The 19,750-nt window shown below is 40.3% G+C and overlaps 1 protein-coding gene and 1 pseudogene across 2 annotated transcripts in view; both read right to left on the reverse strand.

The window, feature by feature from the left end:
• NT5DC3 (5'-nucleotidase domain containing 3) overlaps positions 1 to 19,750 on the reverse strand; it is a 79,303-nt gene that overhangs the window by 45,706 nt on the left and 13,847 nt on the right. The window lies entirely within an intron of this gene.
• LOC138169799 (obg-like ATPase 1) lies at positions 3,913 to 5,844 on the reverse strand (annotated as a pseudogene).

Here is a 19,750-nt window from a genome sequence, read left to right on the forward strand (position 1 = left end):
TGGTGATGGTGGGGGGGGTGGGGATGGGGGTGATGGTGGTGGTGATGATGATGGTGGTGGTGGTGGTGGTGGTGGTGGTGGTGATGGTGGTGGGGGTGGCTATGGTGGTGATGGTAGTGGTGGTGGTGATGGTGATGGTGGTGGTGGTGGTGATGGTGATGGTGATGGTGGTGGTGTTCTTGTTCTTATTCTCTTCTTCCTCCTCTTCCTCCTTTTTCTGCCTTTAGTCCTCTTCTAAGAAGACCAAAGACATAAGGAAGGTGATGCACATGCACATGAATTTGATTTAAGTGACACTGTGACTTCCCTTAATGACACAGACAGGATTATCGTATTAAGCAAGGAGTTGGCCTGTCAGACTTTTGATCAATCAGCAAATATTTATTAAGTACCTACTATATGCCAGGTGCAGAGGATGCAAAGACACAAGTAAAACCCTCCCTGCCCTCAAGAAGTGTATGATTCAGTGACTTATGGTCCCAAAAAAAAAGCCCAAAGATGCCTGTCAAGGGCTCCCAAATCACTCCACAAAACAGGAGCTCCCAACTTTCAGATGTGGAGGAAACCTAATTTTCAAAGACCTCAAAATCCACAAAGAAAAGCAATCATGCTGTTTTAGAGCTTGGAGGGGGCCTGCTGCCACCAAATGAGCCTGGACTAATCGTTTACATATTTTTCTACCTCCCCTCCCACCCCTCAGTAAGAACAGGAATGAGAAGGACAAATTTAGAAAGCTGATCCCCTATTTATAATAAAGATGAGAGCCAGAATCAACAATTAGATTAAAAACACAGCTCGGCTCATTTTACCATTTGCCTACAACATAATTCAAACATGGCCCCTGAGAGACCTCTGCAGCTGCTGCCTCTCAATGAGCAGTATAATAAGCCTGTGAGTGCCGTACTCCAGCAGCTAACCCCATAGCATGGGTTCTTAACTCTTCTTGTGTCATGGGTCCCTCTAGCAGCCTGATGAAAACCTTGGACCCGTTCAGTTGATTTCAGCCATGTCCCACTCTTCATGACCCCATCTGGGACTTTCTTGGCAAAGACACCAGAGTAGTTTGCCATTTCCTTCTCTGGCTCATTTTACAGATGAGGAAACTGAGGCAAACAGGGTGAAGTGACTGCCCAAAGTCACACAGCTAGTATCTGAGACCAGATTTGAATTCAGAAGATGAGTCTTCCTGACTCCAGGCCAGACACTCTATCCACTATACCACCTAGCTATCCTTACAATCAAACATATAGGATTGCAAAGGGAAATAAAGGTTAATGAAAATAAAAATGTTTTTCTTCCATTAAAGTTCTTCCTGAAATCTAGCCACAAATCTCTGGTGGTCCATGGACCCCATACTGAGAACCTCTATGGTACAGCGCTACAGGGGCTGAAGCACGAGATGTAGAATCAGGAAGACTTGAGTTCAAATTCTGCCTCAGACACCTACTGGCTGTGGGACTCAGACCATGTGATTAAGCTTCTCTCAGTAAAATTTAAAAAATAATAGCACCTAGCTCACACAGTTACTGTAAGGATTACATATGCACAGTGCTTTACAAACCTCAAAATGTTATATAAATTCTAACTATTGCTGGTATCATACTGACATTGGTTTTTCCTCCTTAACTTAATTAGGAAATCACATAAAAAGAACGCTTCCAAGTAATTTCTAGAGAAAACATGGTGATTTTTTTAATAAAAAAAAACTACCAATTAAGCCTTCCTAATTTCCATCCTCACCAATACTAAGCTGACAAAGGTACTAAGTCAAATCAAGACTTACAACACAAGAGTTAAGGTCTTTTTTTTTAATATAAAATAAGGACATATTTTGATATTAATTTTTTAAAAATTTTAATTATTTTGTTTTATGTTTAAAAATTAAAAATTTATTAATTTTTATTGATTTTATTAATTTTAATTATCATTGCAAATATTTATTTTCTCCCCCTCCCACTGCAGCACCAATTGAATAATTTTTAAAAGTCAGAATAAAACCCTCAAAGCTAATATTCATAGTCCAGCAAAACAAATTCCCATATTGGCCTTGTCCAAAATTACATGTTCGAAGGATTCTGAAATGAATGATACAGACAGTGGCATATTCCACTACTCCTAGTCCCAGTTAGTGTTCAAAAAAGGTTAAGTAATCATCCTTTTCCCAAAGCCCTCTGCATCAGATCCTAGCATGATCCTAGGGGATTGGGTTATAGCCATAATAAGTGATGGAGATAGACCCAAGTGTTGCATAACTGGCAACTCCAAAGAACTCACTGGAGAAGGTCCCGTGTAGAAGAAGGGAAGTTCCCGAGTCACATGCGACACAGCTTTGGGGGCAATCTCAGCAATGAGGAAGGTGAAGGAGCTGGTCCCAGGAAGTGACCGAGCTGAAGGCCAGCCACAAGGAGCACTGAGAGACAATCTGGTGAAAATAATCCTACCACACAGGGAAAAGCTCCAGATTGAGAGGAGAGCTGGAAGTTATGGGATCAGCAGACCAATAAATTCAGAGTAACCAGGGAGTATAATAGCAGGAACAGCAGCAAGAAGCGGAAGAGGGGAATTCAAAGACCCCAGAGGAAGATCCCCAGAAGATGTTACCTCCAATCAAGCTTCTCAAGTCAAATTTAGCTAAATGCTAGATTAAACTGCCTGGAATGTTGCTGATCCTCAGGAAAAAGAATTCACCAGAAGGAAATGACTTCTGCTGACTTTTATAGCTGTTTAATGCTTGGTTAGCCTTTCTTTTCCTCGGTTAGGCATGCCTGCAGAGAAGCAGGCCCCTCAGGGAAACATAAGCCAAATGCCATTGTGCCCAGTGGCTTATGGGAGGCAGGGGTCTGAGCTACAGAGATCATTAAGAGAAGCCCCTGAGGCTGAACCAAATATACTAGGAGCTGAGATCCAGAGCAACCAGACACATTAAAATTCATAGATTTATTTCCAGGAGTATGTCAAGTGTTCAAGAAAATCCGCAGAGCTTTAGTGAGAGAACATTGGATACACAGTACTTTAAGAATGTCAGAGAGGTTTACGGAGTATAGATTGGACTGTCTGCAAACTTGGTATAAGGGTTGGAAAACCAGCCAGAAAGAAATGTGCAAAAAAGATGGGCAAGACCAACAAAAAAAATAAGAGCTTATCTAGATTTATATATATATATAGTTTGTGTTACATTGTATATGTGTATACACAAATATATCTATGTGTGTATAGGTGTGTATACACACACACACACACACACACACACACCCCTTTCCTTACGTAAGTATTTTTTAAGTCATTCCCTTGTCCTATTCATCAAACACAGCCCATGGCTTCTCCCTCCCTACAGAATGAAGGCCACTCTCCTTTGTGGGTCACAAATTCACAGAATTTCAGAGCTGAAAGAAAGTGTAGGGGTTCCTATCCCTTTGTGTAATCTGGACCCCTCTGGCAGGTCCTGAAACCTATGGACCCCTTTTCAGAATTATGTTTTTAAATGCATAAAATAAAACACCTAAGAAAACAAGGAAAATTCTGTTGAATTAAGGATGCAATTTTTTCTCATTCAAGTTCACAGACCCCCTGAAATCTGTCCAGGGACCCTTTGTTTCCAGGTTAATGACCCTTGCTCTACTGTAACACACATATAAAAAAGAATCCCCTCATACCATTTTCCATCAGCAGGTCTGCTTAGATTTCACTCCATAAATAACATGTCTCCCCTCCTCACCACCCCAAGATAAGTTGATTACCTGAAATTTCATCACTATGCTGATTGACTTAGATTTTGATACTCAACACCACCTCGACTCACCCTCATCTGCTCCTACCTCCTGATTGGAGATGTGGAGGGAGGAGCAGTCAACGTCCCCCAAAGTCTGAGGCCTCATGACCTTCAGATAACTCCCTTTAAAAGCATCAGCTGCTCTGTTTGGTTTGGGGTTGGGGTTTTTTTTTTGGTTTTGTCAAATGTTTTATGGAGTGTAGACATCTGTTGCACTGTAAACACCATTATCTGTAAATTCATAAAGGAGCAAGCCACATTGTCCTCACTGTCAAATGTATCAGGTTTGGCATATATGACAGAGATTAATAAGGTGGTAGTGAGAGTAATATGGTTCCTGAAAATTTGGAAGAGGGTCTTAATCATCTGAAAAGCAAAGCTGTTCACCTTTAGCGAACATGCATGTTCATTGGAGGTACCATATTTTAATTTTAAACAAATAAGAGTGATTCCATTTGGAGATATTTTTTTCCCCTAAGTGAATTTGCGTCTTCATTTTTCAATTATTTTTTACCAAAATACAAATTCACGTGACTCTCTGAAATAGCACTGTTTATTTCTGAGCAAGGAGCAATATTTAAAACTCATTTCTTCTTAGGCTGTTGAGGTGTATTAAATTTGAAGAAGACAATATCTACATTTTCAGCTATGTAATTTCTACTTTGTCATCTGTATTTCCCAGCAGCCTTGACAGCATCTTTTGAACCTTCCTCTTTAAAATCTTCATATTTCATCACTTCAGCCATAATGAATCCCCTTTCAAAATCGGTGTGAATCTTTCCTGCTGCTTGAGGAGCCTTTGGGCCTTCCCTGACAGGCCATGTGCGTACTTCATCTGGGCCTGTGGTGCAAAAGGATTCTAAGCTGCCGTGCTGCATAGCCAGCCGTAAGGGTCTTTGGCAAAGCACTGCATGCCGTGTTCTCTTCCAGATGCTTCTGTTTCTCCTCAGGACTCATTTCATGCAACCTGAGTCCCAAGGCCACACTCAAAGGAAGGACCAAGGGACCTGGGTCAGGCTTGTCTACTTGCTCTAATTTGTATCAACTATTTCTTTCTAATGTTGTTGCTATGGTCAAACATTAGGAAGGTGATGCCACAACAAGCAAGTGAGTTGGATTTAAGTAAGGAAAACAGTGAAGAGTCACCAACCTCACTTTCTCCTCTGGACCCATCTGAGTCCAGGGGCAATCTTTGTAAGGCAGTCCTTTTCTGAAAGGTTAACCAAGTAGATCATTAGTTTTGAAGTCAGAAACTTTGAAGTGCTGATTCAACACTTTGATCTCTTTGTCATTCCAAACATGGTAGAAGCATTCAGGTTTCTTTTCATCTATTATTATTATAATCTTAATCTGGTTATTATCATTAATATCATTATTAATTATTCATCTGTATTTATTTTGCACATTATGTCATATTCAGGTTTTAATTTCTTCTCTTCTCTCACATCTACCTTTTCCAGTACATCTCTTATAGACATAACCATTTCCTCATCTTTTAAGTGGAAGTTCTTCATGTATTAGTTCTGTCTCAAATAGGATCCACACTCCCTTCAATGTGAGTGATATCATCATATTAAAATGATCACATTCAATGAAAGATGGGACAAAAAGGCACTTCCTAGGCCCTGTCCAGCATGAGCACCTTTCACAAGGCCAGCAATATCAACGACATTGAAAAAGGCTGGAATTTTGACGGGGTGGGGAACCTCAATCAAGCTTCATATGACGTTCCCTCCGGACTTTCCACCATCTTATCTTACAAGGTTGCCTTCATCGGAATGCTCTCTGACTTATCACTGCTCTTTCTAAAACTATGATGGGAACCTGAAGATCATCTAACCAAGCCCTGTCACTGTTACAGAGGAAGAAACTCAGGCCTATAGCAATGAAGCAACATGATCAAAATCTCACTGGTACTAGGTTGCAGAAATGATGTTCAACATCATAACCTCTGACACCATCTCAAACATTCTTCCCATCACACAGTGCCACCAAAGTTTGACCCACCCCTCAACTTTTACCATTCACTATTGCCCTACACACAATCTCCATTCCATCTGGAATGGTTCACTGGATGCTGCTATAAATTCTCACTTCTACCATATAAAGACAAAAACACAAATAGTCTTTTTCTTTGACAAATTTACAATCTAACCAAAGAAGATGATAGATACCTATATAGAAGGGTGAAGACTGTTTCAAGTGTGAGAGAATGAATGAGATTTCTGGAGACCCAGGGGTAAAAAAAAAAAAGGGGGGGGGGGGGAAGAAGACCAAACAGGCTCCCAAAGGAGGCTTAAACACCTGGGCTAGAAGGTAGAATGAGGTCAGATTACAGGGACCAGAAGCCCATCATTAGGTAAAGAACCTGATCCACAGAGTTAATGAGAGCATAAAGTCTGGCCTTCACCTTTAAAAGCTTAGCTCCAAAGGGTCATGGCAGATGACAGACATATTTCTATCTTTCATGAATAGCTTTCACCTACGTCCTGCCTGCATCTGTCTATTATTGTATAAAGTCTAAGGGGTAGAAGGGGGATTGGCCAATGAGAGCAGCACATGCACCAAAAATCATTCACTCAAAGGAACATGACTGTTGACAGTGAAATTTTGTTAGTGTTTCAAAGGTGAAGAAACTCAGTCCAGCATTGGGAACGATTCCAAGGATTGCTGGCATAAAGTCCTTGTACAAAGTTTTTATACCTTCACAGGATTGTCTTTAGTGCTTGTTAACACCAAGTTTGATCAAATACAGTCCCTAATAAAGCTATTCCACCAATACAGCTCATTAAATCATCTCTCACTGACAGGCTTAGAGTTCTATGGGGATACTCACAGGGTTCAGTATGTTTGCACAGGGTCACACTGTGGCGTGATATTCAATCGCTTCAAGTCATGTTCAATTCTTCACGATTCCATTTTGGAATTTTCTTGGCAAAGATATTGGAGTGGTTTGCCATCTCCTTCTCCAGCTCATTTTAAAGATGAGGAAACTGAGGCAAACAGGATTAAGTGACTTGCTCAGGGTCACACAGCTAGTAAGTGTCTGAGGCTGGATTTGAACTCAGGTTGTCCTGACTCCAGGGTCAGAGCTCTAACCAATGCACCACCTAGTAGTTGCAGGGTCACACTAATACATAGCTAGTATAAGTCAAAGAGTAGAATTTGAACCTAAGTCTTACAGCCTTTGTTTGCAAAGAATACCTCACCATGCCCAGAATGATGCACGAAACACACACAGACCCTGCTGAAGCAAATAAACTGAATCACTCTGCATCGTATTGAGGAAGCCAGCTCCATTAGAAACATATATTCATTTATCAAGTAATTATTTGCAAGTTTAACTGGCATTGATTTTTCTTTATGAATCAAGAATTAAGCCTTACAAGGGAAGTTCCAGGGGCTTATATGCTTTTCCATGAGGCCTCTGAGATGATTCTAAGCAACTCCCTTTGACCACAAAGCTTACTATAAAGTTACAAATAAAGAATGGAGTGTCCCCATAATCAAAAGGCAAAACAAGACAGAGCCCACATTTCTGGTGTTGAGTCATAATAAATAAGTAACATATAGAGTCAAGGATTCTCAGATGAGATAAAGACTTCTATAATTTATAATTTTATAATTCATCCAGATTCGAATTTCACATCCTGAATTCCATTGGTTAGCATTTCAGGGTTCACTAAATCCCCCTCCTAGATTACATCTTCTCATCCTCATATACTTTATTCTTTATAAAAGGAAATGCCAAGCAGGAATATCTTTAGTCCCCTCCCCATTTGTCTGCACCGGATAGCATTAGAAAGATTTCTCCCCAATTGCTAATAGATTTGACAAAAGCTGGGTTTGAAGATTCTAGCCCAGGATATCAATAATAAAAGTCCCATTATCTGAGGAAGGGTCTGGGTTTAAGGCCCTCATCCCCATCCTTTGTCAAGTAGACCTGGCCAGGAAGTTCCTTTTGATATACAGGAAGAGGCCTTTTTATAACAAAGAAAATAAGTAGATATGCTGATTTTCAGGTGCCAGCCTCCCCCACAGTTTTTGTCTCTGACAGCCATCAGTACAGCTTCAAATCAGGTTTCATATAATTTCTGTTTTTATATAATTTCTGTGGAAACAAAATCCGATCACATCGTACAATGCCAAGCTGCTCCCCCAAGTAAGATCTTTTCCATGACTATGTCTAGCTTGTGAGGAGCTACTCCTCAAAACACAAGTAAAAAAATCAAAGTGAATGTTCTTTTGAGAGATGCAGCCTAACATCAAATACAGTATCCTCCTGGGGCACTGTTTTATTCTACTAAAATTACTTAATCCTTGATCAGGCTTCCCCACCTTCCTAAGTGGCACAGTGTGTTGGGCCTGGAGGTGAAAGATCTAAGTTCAAATCTGGCCTCAGACACTTAACAGCTGTGTCACTCTGGACGCACAGATTAACTCCTGGATGCACAGATTAACTCCTGGAAACCTTAGTTTCCTCATCTGGAAAATGGGCATCATAAGAGCATCTCTCTCCCAGGGTTGTTATAAGGATTAAGGGAGACAATATTTGTTAAGCACTTAGTAGAGTGTCTGGCACATAGGGGCTTAATCAAGTCTTGTTTCCTTCCTTCTTATCTCACAGAAAAGAGAAAGAACTGAAATGGAGTGTGGGATCCCATGGATCAAGCATTGCCTTTACCACTTTCCCAAATGGTGGACTGACATGTGGTGTTATAGGAAGACCCAGCCATGTATCTTATACTTTCCCCAATCACAAGAGATTTCCTTCCAAGCATTATCTGCTTTCATCTAATGGCCCAAAACCTAGCAATTCTTTCAGATTCATTAAGGACTAATTGATACCTTCACTTTTGAGTGATTCAATAGAAATATCTAGGCCTTCTGTGACTATTAATTGGAGCAGGATTACACTAACGATCTCAAATAAAAATACAAATGGCTTCAAGGGGAAAGTCCATTTTGCTCAGTCTATAAACCTAAAGTGAAAAACATTTTAATCCTGATTCTCAGTTTCCCACCAGTTATATTTTTGCCTTGACCTTCTCTAAGGGAAAGCAAACCAGGGCATCTTGAATTACTCATATGAAAATTTTAGACTGCTTGTCATATTTATGTAAGTCCCAACTAGAGTTAGAATTTTCAAGGCCAACATCTGATAGCTAAAGTCTCCAATTCTGACTACTCATCAGGTTTCATAAGAATCAGGAATCAAGCCTATTTCCACCGAGCATTAGAAAGCAAAACATCATAAGCAAATCCAGATTAAGTACAAAATATGAAACCTTGAAAATGAAAGGAGAAATAAACTGGAGAAACTAAAATGAGCTAAAAAAAAAAAAAAAAAAAAACAACCTTTCATCACCTTAAAAATAGCACAGAGAACCATTTGATTCAACAAATGCCTATCTACTATAGGCAAGACACTGTCCCACGCAAAAAAACAAGAGTTACATTCTACATCTATGTACAAAATCATTGAACAGCAAGTATTTATTAAGTGCTTACAGTTAAGTGAATTGAGGGGATTAGACAACAGGTGACCATGGGATTTGGGTGAACCACACTGACTCCATCTTGTGACTCAATTCTGAAGTTGGTTCAGTTCCTTTCTCTTCAATTATGGGTCTAGTCCAGGGGTGGGGAAGCCATGGCCTCAAGGGCACACGTGGCCTGATTCAGTCAAAGGGCTTCACTTGAGGACCTAGAGGGCCACAGGTTCCCCATCCCTACCCTAGTATAATTCCTGTCTTGTGAGAAAGTCAATTGGGAGAATTGGGAGAAAATCTTACTGCATTATTTGAATCTAATCCAGCTTAGCTGGGAAACTGGACCACTTCTATCTGCTCTTTAGAGACCCTTAACTAGGGACCTAGGTTATGCTTACCAGAGACCCAGTCAGATCCAAGGAGTTTTCTCACAATTGTGTATCTCAAGCAACCTCATATTTCTTATCTAGATTGATCAGTTATTGTTCCAAATGCTGCTTTGATTATTTACATTAATATATTTGATTATCTACTCCCTGGGGGGGAGCAGACCACCTCTTTTTCTAATTTCAGAGAATTGTACCTGTTCACTCTCCCCCTCCCAATTTGGAAAGTTCTTAATTTTTCATCCAATTAGAAATCAGATCACCTAAGTCTGTAACCTGGTTAATTGTTTTCTTTTAATTAATTGGTCTTACTTGATTGTTTTTTTATGTATAAAAATTGGTCTCCCCCTGGATTTTGGGTCCAGCGTCAAAGCCGAGGGGCCTGATCCCGGTTTCTTGAGCAATTGGCATGCATTGTTTAATAAATCACTATGCTCAGAAGCTCAAACCTTTGTTTCCTCACTCATTTCATCTTTCACTGGTCATACTATCTGCCAGATATTGTACTAAGGACAAGTGATACAAAGACAAAAAGTAAATAATCCCTGCCTTCAGGTAGCTGACATTCCAATGGAATAGCCAACAGGTACCCATGTAAGTCTATAAACAATACATAAAAAATGAATATAAGGTAGTTTGGGCAGGGGGTACTCCAGGAACTGAGAGGCCCAGGAAAAGCTTCATGAGGAAAGTTGATCAGTCTTACAGAAGACCAAGGATTCCCAGATATAAGGAGAGGGAGGAATGCATTGCAGGGCCAGCCAGGATAAAAGGATAGAGGGGAGTGTAAAGTATTGTCAATACAGAGCATTGAGTAGGCCAGTGTGTCTGGAACACAGAGGGCAAAGAAGGTAGTAAAGTATGAAAAGAAAGGTTAGGGAGGTCCAGGTTGAGAAAAGCTTCATTTTTCAAAACAGAGGAGTTGATATTTTAATCTGAAGTGCCTTCATGTTTCCATAATTATGACCCTGGACTCCAGCTGGTGAGTAGTCACTTGGGTTTGCCCCCTCTTGGGCTTTCTACATTTTGTGGCTATTTTCCTACCATGACACCTGGGGTCCAGGCTCTACCTCCAACTCAGACTCAAACCCCATCCTCTCCCAAGCTCTTAGTTCTAAATCCAAAATCAAATCAATACTTCCATTCCTAGAAAAGTCATTTGCTGTATGGCTCCAATAACCATTTCCTCCTAGTTTTCTCCCCAAAGCACCCTTTCCTGGCCACTACTCTCAGATATGTGTTGTGTTTCCCCATTAGAATGTAAACCCCTGGAGGACAGGAGATATCTTGTTTTCTTGCATTTGTATCCCAACTATTAATGTGGTGCTTGGCTAGTAGTAATTACATAATACATGGTTTTGTTTTGTTTTTTCCATTCCTTCATTCAACAGAGAGCTACCAGAACTTGTCGTAGAGAGTTAAGGTGATCAGAGGTACATTTCAGGAAACTCACTTTGGCAACTGTGTGAAGGAGGGATAGAAGGGTTAGGTTTGAGGTCAAAAGATCAATGAGGAGACCTCCTCAATGGACCAGGCAGGAGGTGATGAAGGCCTGAATTCGAATTATGGCTGTGTGAGCAGAGAGGGGAGAACAAGCTGAAGAGCTTCCGTGGAAGGAGAAATCACAGGATTGGGTCATGGATTCAACAGGCGACCTGAGGGAGTAAATAGTCAAGAAAACCACCATGGTAGCAAACCCATGTTACTACAAAGTTGGTGATGCCCAAGCCTATAAAAAACAATTTCAGAAGAAGGGAGGATTTACGGGGAGAAAGATATGAGATCTGCTTCGGGCAAGGTGAATTTGAGATGCCCACAGGACGGCCAGCTGGAAATGTCCAACAGGCAATTTGGTGAGGCTGGATTAGAACTCAGCAGAAGGATTAAAACTGAATGACTAGGGGCGGCTAGGTGGCTCAGTGAGTAAAGCTTTGGCCCTGGATTCAGGAGGACCCGAGTTCAGTTCCGGCCTCAGACACTTAACACCCACACAAAAAAAAAAACTAGCCATGTAACCTTGGGCAAGTTACTTAACCCCAACTTCCCTCCAAAAAGGCAAAAAACAAACAAACAAACAAACAAACAAACTGAATGACTAGTGAATACATGGTGTCCCTTGTGGGGGGTCAAGTCATCCACACAGAGATGACAACTGAGCCAATACAAACATATATAGGATGACTAATGATGGGGAAAATCAGATTTCACGTAGGAGACCCCACCTGAGCTGTGCTCAGAGGAAGCGAGGCATTCTAAGAGAGAAAAAAAAAGTGTGCTCCAGATACTACAGGGGCAAAGCACAAAAGCAGGATTCATGAAGAAAAGTTAACAGGTCAGTCAGACTAGAACAAAGAATTTGTGAAAGACAATAAAATTAAATAAGATGGAAATGTAGGCAGCAGTTTCACCATTAGGGCTGCTAGGTGGTGCAGTGGATAGAGCAGGCTTAGAATCAGGAAGACTCATCTTCATGAGTTCAAATCCAGCCTCAGATATTTACTAGCTGTGTGACCCTGGGTAAGTCACTTAACCTTGTTTGCTTCAGCTTTCTCATCTGTAAAATGAGGAAATGACAAAACTACAGCGACAACCACACTGCCATACCCAGGATGGCTGCTAGCACAGGTTCTTAGATCTGCTTTACTAGAAAAGACAGCTGTTTAAGGGGTCAACAATCTTTTTTAATTATATTCACTAGTTCAGGGGAAAAGTCAGTACCCTGAACTTCAGAGAAAATACAAGTAAAGAAATAAAGACAAACAGATAGAGTTTCTGTCTGAGAAATTAGCACTCATCAACAGACAACTGTCTGACCAAGGCAATACATACATAGCTATGAGACAGAAGTGGGGGGGGGCCCCTTAATGGCTACCCAGAGTTTCATCTGGTCAAATCACAAGAACACTCTTCCAATGAGTGAGCCCCAAAACAAAGTGCTAACCTCAGAGTATATATACCCTTTTTAGAGCCAGAGGGCATCACAACCCTCCTGACTCAGTGCCTAATCAGAAATTAACAAAAGGTGTCCTTCCTAAAAAGCTTTCTTACAAGCAATCCTCCCCTAAATAGGCTCCATGTGAGGCCTATTAATGGACTGGGAAGATCTTATATACCATTAACATTACACAAACCATTCTAGGATCTTTGCCAAAGAAACCCAGATGGGGACATGAAGAACCAGACATGACTGAAATGACTTCACAACAAGTCTCCCTACAGAAGTCTTTAATGAACAGGCAGATTTCAGAAAAACCTGGAAAGACTTATATGAACTGATGTGAGTGAAGTGAGCAGAACCAGGAGAACAGGGTACACAGTAACAGTCACAGTGTATGATGACTGACTTTGATAGACTTAGTTCTTCTCAGCAATGCAAGGATTGAAAACAGTTCCAAAAGACTCATAATGGAAAATGCCATCCACATCCAGAAAAAGAAATATGGAGTCTGAATGCAGATTGAAGCTTACTATTTTCTTTTTTTGTTTTATGTTTTTCTTTCTCTTGGTTATTCCCACTCATTCTAATTAGTCTACACAACATGACTAATGTGATATGTGTTTAACAGGAATATACATGTAGAGCCTATATCAGATTGCATTATGTCTTGGGGAGGGGGAGGGGAGGGAGAGAGAAAAATTAAAACTTAGGGAAGTGAAAGCTGAAAACTAAAAATAAATAAATTAACTTAATAAAAAAAAATTTTTAAGTCTTTAAATGTCAGGCTGAGGAGTTTGTATTTTCACCTGGAGGCATGGGCAACCAGTGAAGCTGTTTTGGGTGGTGGGGTTTGAGTATCAAGGGGACATGGGGAGATCTGAGTTTTAGAAATGCCAACATTGCAGCTACATGGAAGATGGACTGGAGCCAGTAAAGACTGAAGGCAAGATCAGTTAGGATCTAGGTAAAAGATGATGAGGGTATTGGGCGGCTAGGTGGTGCAGTGAATAGGCCCTGGAGTCAGGAGGATCTGAGTTCAAATCCAGCCTCAGATGCTTAACACAAAAACTAGCTGTGTGACCTTGGGCAAGTCACTTAACCCTAATTGCCCTCCAAAAAGCAAAAAAAAAAAAAGATGATGATGAGGGTATGGACTAAGGTAAAGAGAAGGGGATGGAACTGAGAGGTATTGAAGTGCAACTGGCTGGATATCAGGGAAGGGGGATGAGAGAGAAGAGCCAAGAGGCATCAGCGGAAGGATGGTAGTGTCAACTACATAACTGTGCTTTACAAAGGTACCTAACCTGTTTGTCACCTTCCTTGGATTAGCTTCTCTTTGAACTCTATTTTCGTTCTTTGACCTCCTTGGAGTATATGACCAACAGTTGCATGACCAGATCAGAGACAGAGGAGAAAGTTCCCATAAAGGCCAAAATATATAAACAGGACTCTCTGTGACTTGAAAAAATGGTAACACATTGGATGCTCCCACCAAATGAGTAACAGCTGAACAAAGAGGTATTTGAATATAATGGAATATTATCACAATGTAAGAAATAGTGGAATTCAATGAAAGGTGGGAAGCCTTGTAGGAGCAAGCAGGACCAACAAAATATACACAATGACCACGGAAACATAAAGGAACACAATAAAAAACCATCAGAATTCAGTTCCACACAATCCATGACCAGTATTGACCCAAGAAAACTGAGGATAAAATGTCTCCCTGCTCTCAGTGGAGAGGTCATGAGCTATGAGGACAGATAGGATCTGGGACAGACGGCAGAGTCCAACCACCTCATTTACGAGATGAGGAAACTGAGGGTGAGTGAAGTAGAGTGATTTTTAAAAGGCCATACATGCGGCAAACATGTGGCAAATGGAAGTCAGAATTCGAAGACAAGTCTTTCAATGCCAAAGGCAGCCTTCTTCCCATTATACACACTTCCTCCCAGCCCATATGATTCATGAGACTTTTTGTTTTGCTTAACTATTACTTCTTTTATAAGCCAGGGTATTCAATAAGAGCTCCATTTTTTTATTATTTTAAAAAAGAAAACTAGTTCAAAAGTTTATTCTGCCTTAAAAAATAAATCTTCCCAAAGAGAAATGTTAGCCATCTTAATGGATCACCACACCCAAAGCAGAGTAACAAGAAATCCTTTTTTGAGTCTGACAGGCATAAGATGGAATGTTTCTTCCCATTACACAAGAAAATCGTACAGCCATCATCTGTTTGACATTTATTGCTAATGTGACACACGCACAAGGAAGCGTGGAGAAAAATACAGTTCATTCTCTGTTCAATCCAATAGACTTTTTTTTAAAGCCTTTGAAAATTTATAGGAACGAAAGAAAAAAAGATTATTTTTCTTCTTCTAAAACAGAATGTCTTATAGCTTTGAGACCATTCTCATCAAAGAAATAACTTGTCCGAGGTCACAAAGGTCATCAGTGGGTAAACCAGGATTTGATCACAGACCTTGTCATTCCAAAGCCAGCCCTCATTCAAATAGAATAAGATGTTCTCTTTGGAACATTTTGGAAGGGTTATAGCATCTCTTCTCAATCATCTGCTCCAGAATCAAAAGGGGTTAGAGGGGAATCAATAACGAAATTGTTAATGTTCTTTGGGAAAAGGAAATATCAAAATGAACTTATAAGGTCAGATTTGGGTAAGATACTCAGTTTTTTATCCCAGTTTGGCAAAAGCAAGTTACAAGACTTAGATCCTTTGTCATTATTTTAATACAAAGATCTTTATTAGTTCTGGCATTGATCACACCTTAGCAGCAGCTAGGTGGCTCCACAGTGCACAGAGTACTGGACCTGTTGTAAGAAAAACCTGGGTTCAAATTCAGCCTTAGATACTTACTAGCTCTGTGACCCTGGGTAAGTCACTTAGCTTCTGTCTGCATTAGTTTTAAACTTTATAGTACTATATAATGTTAGGAATACACCTAAAAGGGGAAATATGATCACAAACATCTAGCATGGGTCCATCATGAACAAATCTGACCAGATTCCCTGTGTTTCCTTTTGAGAGCATTATATTCCGGTGTGAATGATGTGAATGCTGTGTGTCTAGAGTGTTTGATAAATTATCTCATATTCTTCTCATGGAGAACATGGGGAGATGTGGACCAAACAGTACCATAATTGACTGGAATCAGAAGTGGCTGCACAACAGAAGGTCTCTAGTAGAGCACCCTAGTGATGGATCTATGCCATTTAACATCTTTATCAATGACCTGGATTAAGGCAGAAATGGCACATTCATCAAATTTGAAGAAGACATTAATTAATCTGAGAGGAGAGAGAGTCAGGATCCAGAAGGCTCTTGATAAGCTAGAAAACTGGACTTGAAAATGAAATTCAAAAAGGATAAATGTAAAATCTTGCACTTGAAAAGTCAATGGCATAAGAACAAGATAGAAGAGGCTTGGACAGACAGCAATCTGTCTGCAGATCTAGAAGATTTAATGGACTCATGATGAGTCATGGCAGCAGCCAAGAAAGCTACATTAAGAGAAAAGGTTCAAGCAATAAGGAGATTGCAATCCTGCTCTACTCTGCCCCAAGGAGGTCAGACCCTACCTAGAATATGGTGATTGGGTCTGGGTATCCCCAACATTTAACACAACATTAATAAGCTGGAAAGGATCCAGAAGAGGGCAGAAAGAATGGGGAAAAGCTTTGAGGCCATGTGATAAGGGTATCATTTGAAGGAATCAGGCACGTTGAGGCTGAAGAAGAGAAACCTCAGGGGGGACATGAAAGCTGTTTTCAAGTATTCAGAGAAGGGAAAAGAAATCCTCCGTATGATCCCAGACTGAAAAACTAGAAACAATGGGTAGAAATAGTTAATGAACAAATTTAAATCCTCATAACAACCAAAACACAGCTAGGCAATACCATAGTGTACAAAGTACATGCCTGAAGTCCGGAAGATTCATCTCTGGGAGTTCAAATCCAGCCTCAGACACTTACTAGCTGGGTGACCCTGGGCAAATCACTTAACTCTGCTTGCCTTGGTTTCTTCACCTCTAAAGTGAGCTGGAGAAGGAAATGGCAAATTATTCCAGTATCTTTGCCAAGAAAATCCCAAATGGGGTCACGAAGAGTTTGATGTGACTGAAACAACTGAACAACAACAAGACGGTCAGAAAATGGAATGGGCTACCTCAAAAGAGACTTGGAGATGTTCCAGAAGTGCCTGGGAGGTCAGAATATCTACAGATGTTCTGTAGCAGGATTTCCTTTTAGTTAGGGGTAGGACTAGACAGGCATGGAGCTCCCTTGCAATACTCCAGTTCTGGGACACTGGGACGGACACACACACACACACACACACACACACACACACACACACACACCAAGGTGGAAAGTCTTTTATCCTTGCCATTTCTATTGGAGCCAAGGCAGGACAAATTATATACAAAACTCCTAAAATGTTTTGTGGTAAAGTATTTTAAATAAGAGTTGAAAGCTAACAGAATTTGAAATTAAGTCTTAAAAATTAAAAGATCATCCTCTCTACCTAAACTGTAATATGGTATAGTGGAAAGGGCACCCGTCTGAAAGTCAGAAGACCTGGGTCCCATTCATGGCTCTAAATAAGAAACTGGCTTAATCCCTTACCTTCACTGAGCCTCAGTTTCCCTACCTGTCAAATGGGAATCCTAATACTTGCACCACCTATCCCACAGAGCTAGTGCAGGTCCTACTGAAATCCTACAGAAATAAGTCATGATTCACAGCTATTTGAGAACAAGTTACTTAACTTCTCGGAGGCTGAACTTCCTTATCTCTAAAATGGAACAGTAAAAACACAACGAACTTCACACTTGAGAAATGGAAGTATATACAAGACATAGCGTAACAGATGGCAATTACACTGACTTTTGCCTATGGTATTTGTTACGTCACTCAGACATTTTTCAAAGCTCACTACTCTCTACAGGACACAGGCTAGGGATGTTGGGAGGAATGCATTGGGACTAGGTAAATGTGAATGTGGTATTACAGGAAAAGCCCTGGTTTTGGCATTAAAGGACCCAATCTCAAAGCCCTGTTCAGCTCATTACTATCTGCTTGACCTGGGCTATCGGATGAGATGACTTCTGGGATAGGAACAGTATCCTAACCTCTTCCCTAATATAGGTTAGGTTAGTTTTTCTTTAAAAGGTATTGATTCTAATCTTCTCCCCTCTTCCTCAAAGTCTAACAATGGAATAAATGATAAAGCAAGTATAAAAAATGTTTTAAATATAAATAGATGAATGAATAAATAAATGAGCTAAAGTAAATAAAGCATTGGAACTTTCCCTGAAATTTGGTTGGTTCAGAGAACTTAGGGCTCATAACACTGACATCACTTTCTACATCAGCTAAATACAGAACAACAATGTGGACCTGAGGAGGGCTGGTAGGTCCCAATGAGCAATGCAAGGAAGGGAGCTTTGCTCAGCTGAATATACTCATGGTGTCCTCAATGTCTATCTGAACCTATCTAGAGATAGGATTCACCATTATCAGCACCCAAAAAAGAAGAGAACCAAATGAAGGTCAAGACAAATTACATCTAAGCAAAAATTGCTTTGAATATCCTTCTCCTTTTAATGTTAAGCAAATCTTTTGGTTACCCATTGAAGGATTTATGCTTGTCCCATTTTGTTCCAATATCAAACCTAGATTACCAGAGGTCTAACCAAGTCAGGGCCCAAACCAGAGCAACCTCCAAGGTTCCTCCCAATTCTTTTTTTTTTTTTTTTATTGAGCAATCAGGGTTAAGTAACTTGCTCAAGGTTACACGGCCAGTTATTTCTGGGTGTGGTGCTGAGTGTCTGAGCCCGGGATTCGATCTCCAGGTCGTCCCAACACTGGAGCCGGTGCTATTACTCGCTGAGCCACCTGGCCGCCCCTAGTTCCTCCCAATTCTAAATCTATATTTTCCTCTAAGCAAATCATTGTACCTAGGATGAAGGGATTGGCTGTGTATACCATTTGATATGACCATCAGGCTTATAATTTCAGAGATCAAAGGAGGAAAAGGACCTATATGTATAAAAATATTTATGGCATTTTTCTTGTTACAGTAAAAAAGTAAATTAAGGGGATACCCATCAATGGAGGAGTGGCTAAATAAATTATGGCATACAAAAATAAAGAAATACTATTGTGCCATAAGATGATGAAAGGGATGATTCCAGAAAAACCTGAGAAGAGTGGTATGAACTGATGCAAAGCAGTTTATATAATAATACCAACACTCTAAAGACAGACAGCTTTGAAAGACTTTTATCAATACCATGACCAATTATGGTTCAAAAGAAATATCTTACCTATTTCCTGCTAGACAGGTAAAGGACTCAAGATACAGAATGAGACACATTTTTTGACAAGGCCTATATGGGAATTTGTTTTGATCGATTCTGCGTACTTGTTAAAAGAGTTTTGGTTTTGCAATTGGGGTGGAGAGAAGATGAGAGATAAAGTTCACCTTCCCACCACTACACCCCCAAAAAAGAAAAGAACCAAATTTCACAGAAACCAAAATTACTTTGAAAGGTACATGCTGAATTATACTGCGTATCTATAACTTTTAATTTATTACTATTTAAAGATAATTCATATTTATTATATGTACATATGATAACAGCAAGCTTTTTGTAATAGAATCCGCATTTGTACCCAAGTACAAATAGATAAGCCTTCTAGCTGCTCTCTGATTCATGGCTGGCAAACAACTCACAGACAGGGAGCTTCACTCAGCTGAAGCAATATACATCATCATCATCATCGTCGTCGTCGTCATCATCATCATCACCATCATCATCGTCATCGTCATCATCATCATCACCATCATCAATAAGCATTTATCAAGCACTTACTGTGTCCCAGGCACTGGGCTAAAGTAAGCTCTGGAGACAACAAGAAAAGAAATGATCTCAGCTCTCAAAAATCTCATTCTAATGAGAGAGAAAATGTAAATAACCATGTACATACCAATTAGTCACAGTGCAAATGAGAGGCTGTTGTTGTTTGACTCCAGGTGGAAAAGAAAGGAAGAGAAAGGGAAGAAGAAAGAAAAAGAATGGAAGGAAGGAAGGAAGGAAGGAAGGAAGGAAGGAAGGAAGGAAGGAAGGAAGGAAGGAAGGGAGAG

This window comes from Petaurus breviceps, unplaced genomic scaffold, assembly GCF_028583685.1.
Source record: "Petaurus breviceps papuanus isolate PSGF00001 unplaced genomic scaffold, PetGlider_PUasm1.0 379, whole genome shotgun sequence".
Lineage (NCBI taxonomy): Eukaryota > Metazoa > Chordata > Mammalia > Diprotodontia > Petauridae > Petaurus > Petaurus breviceps.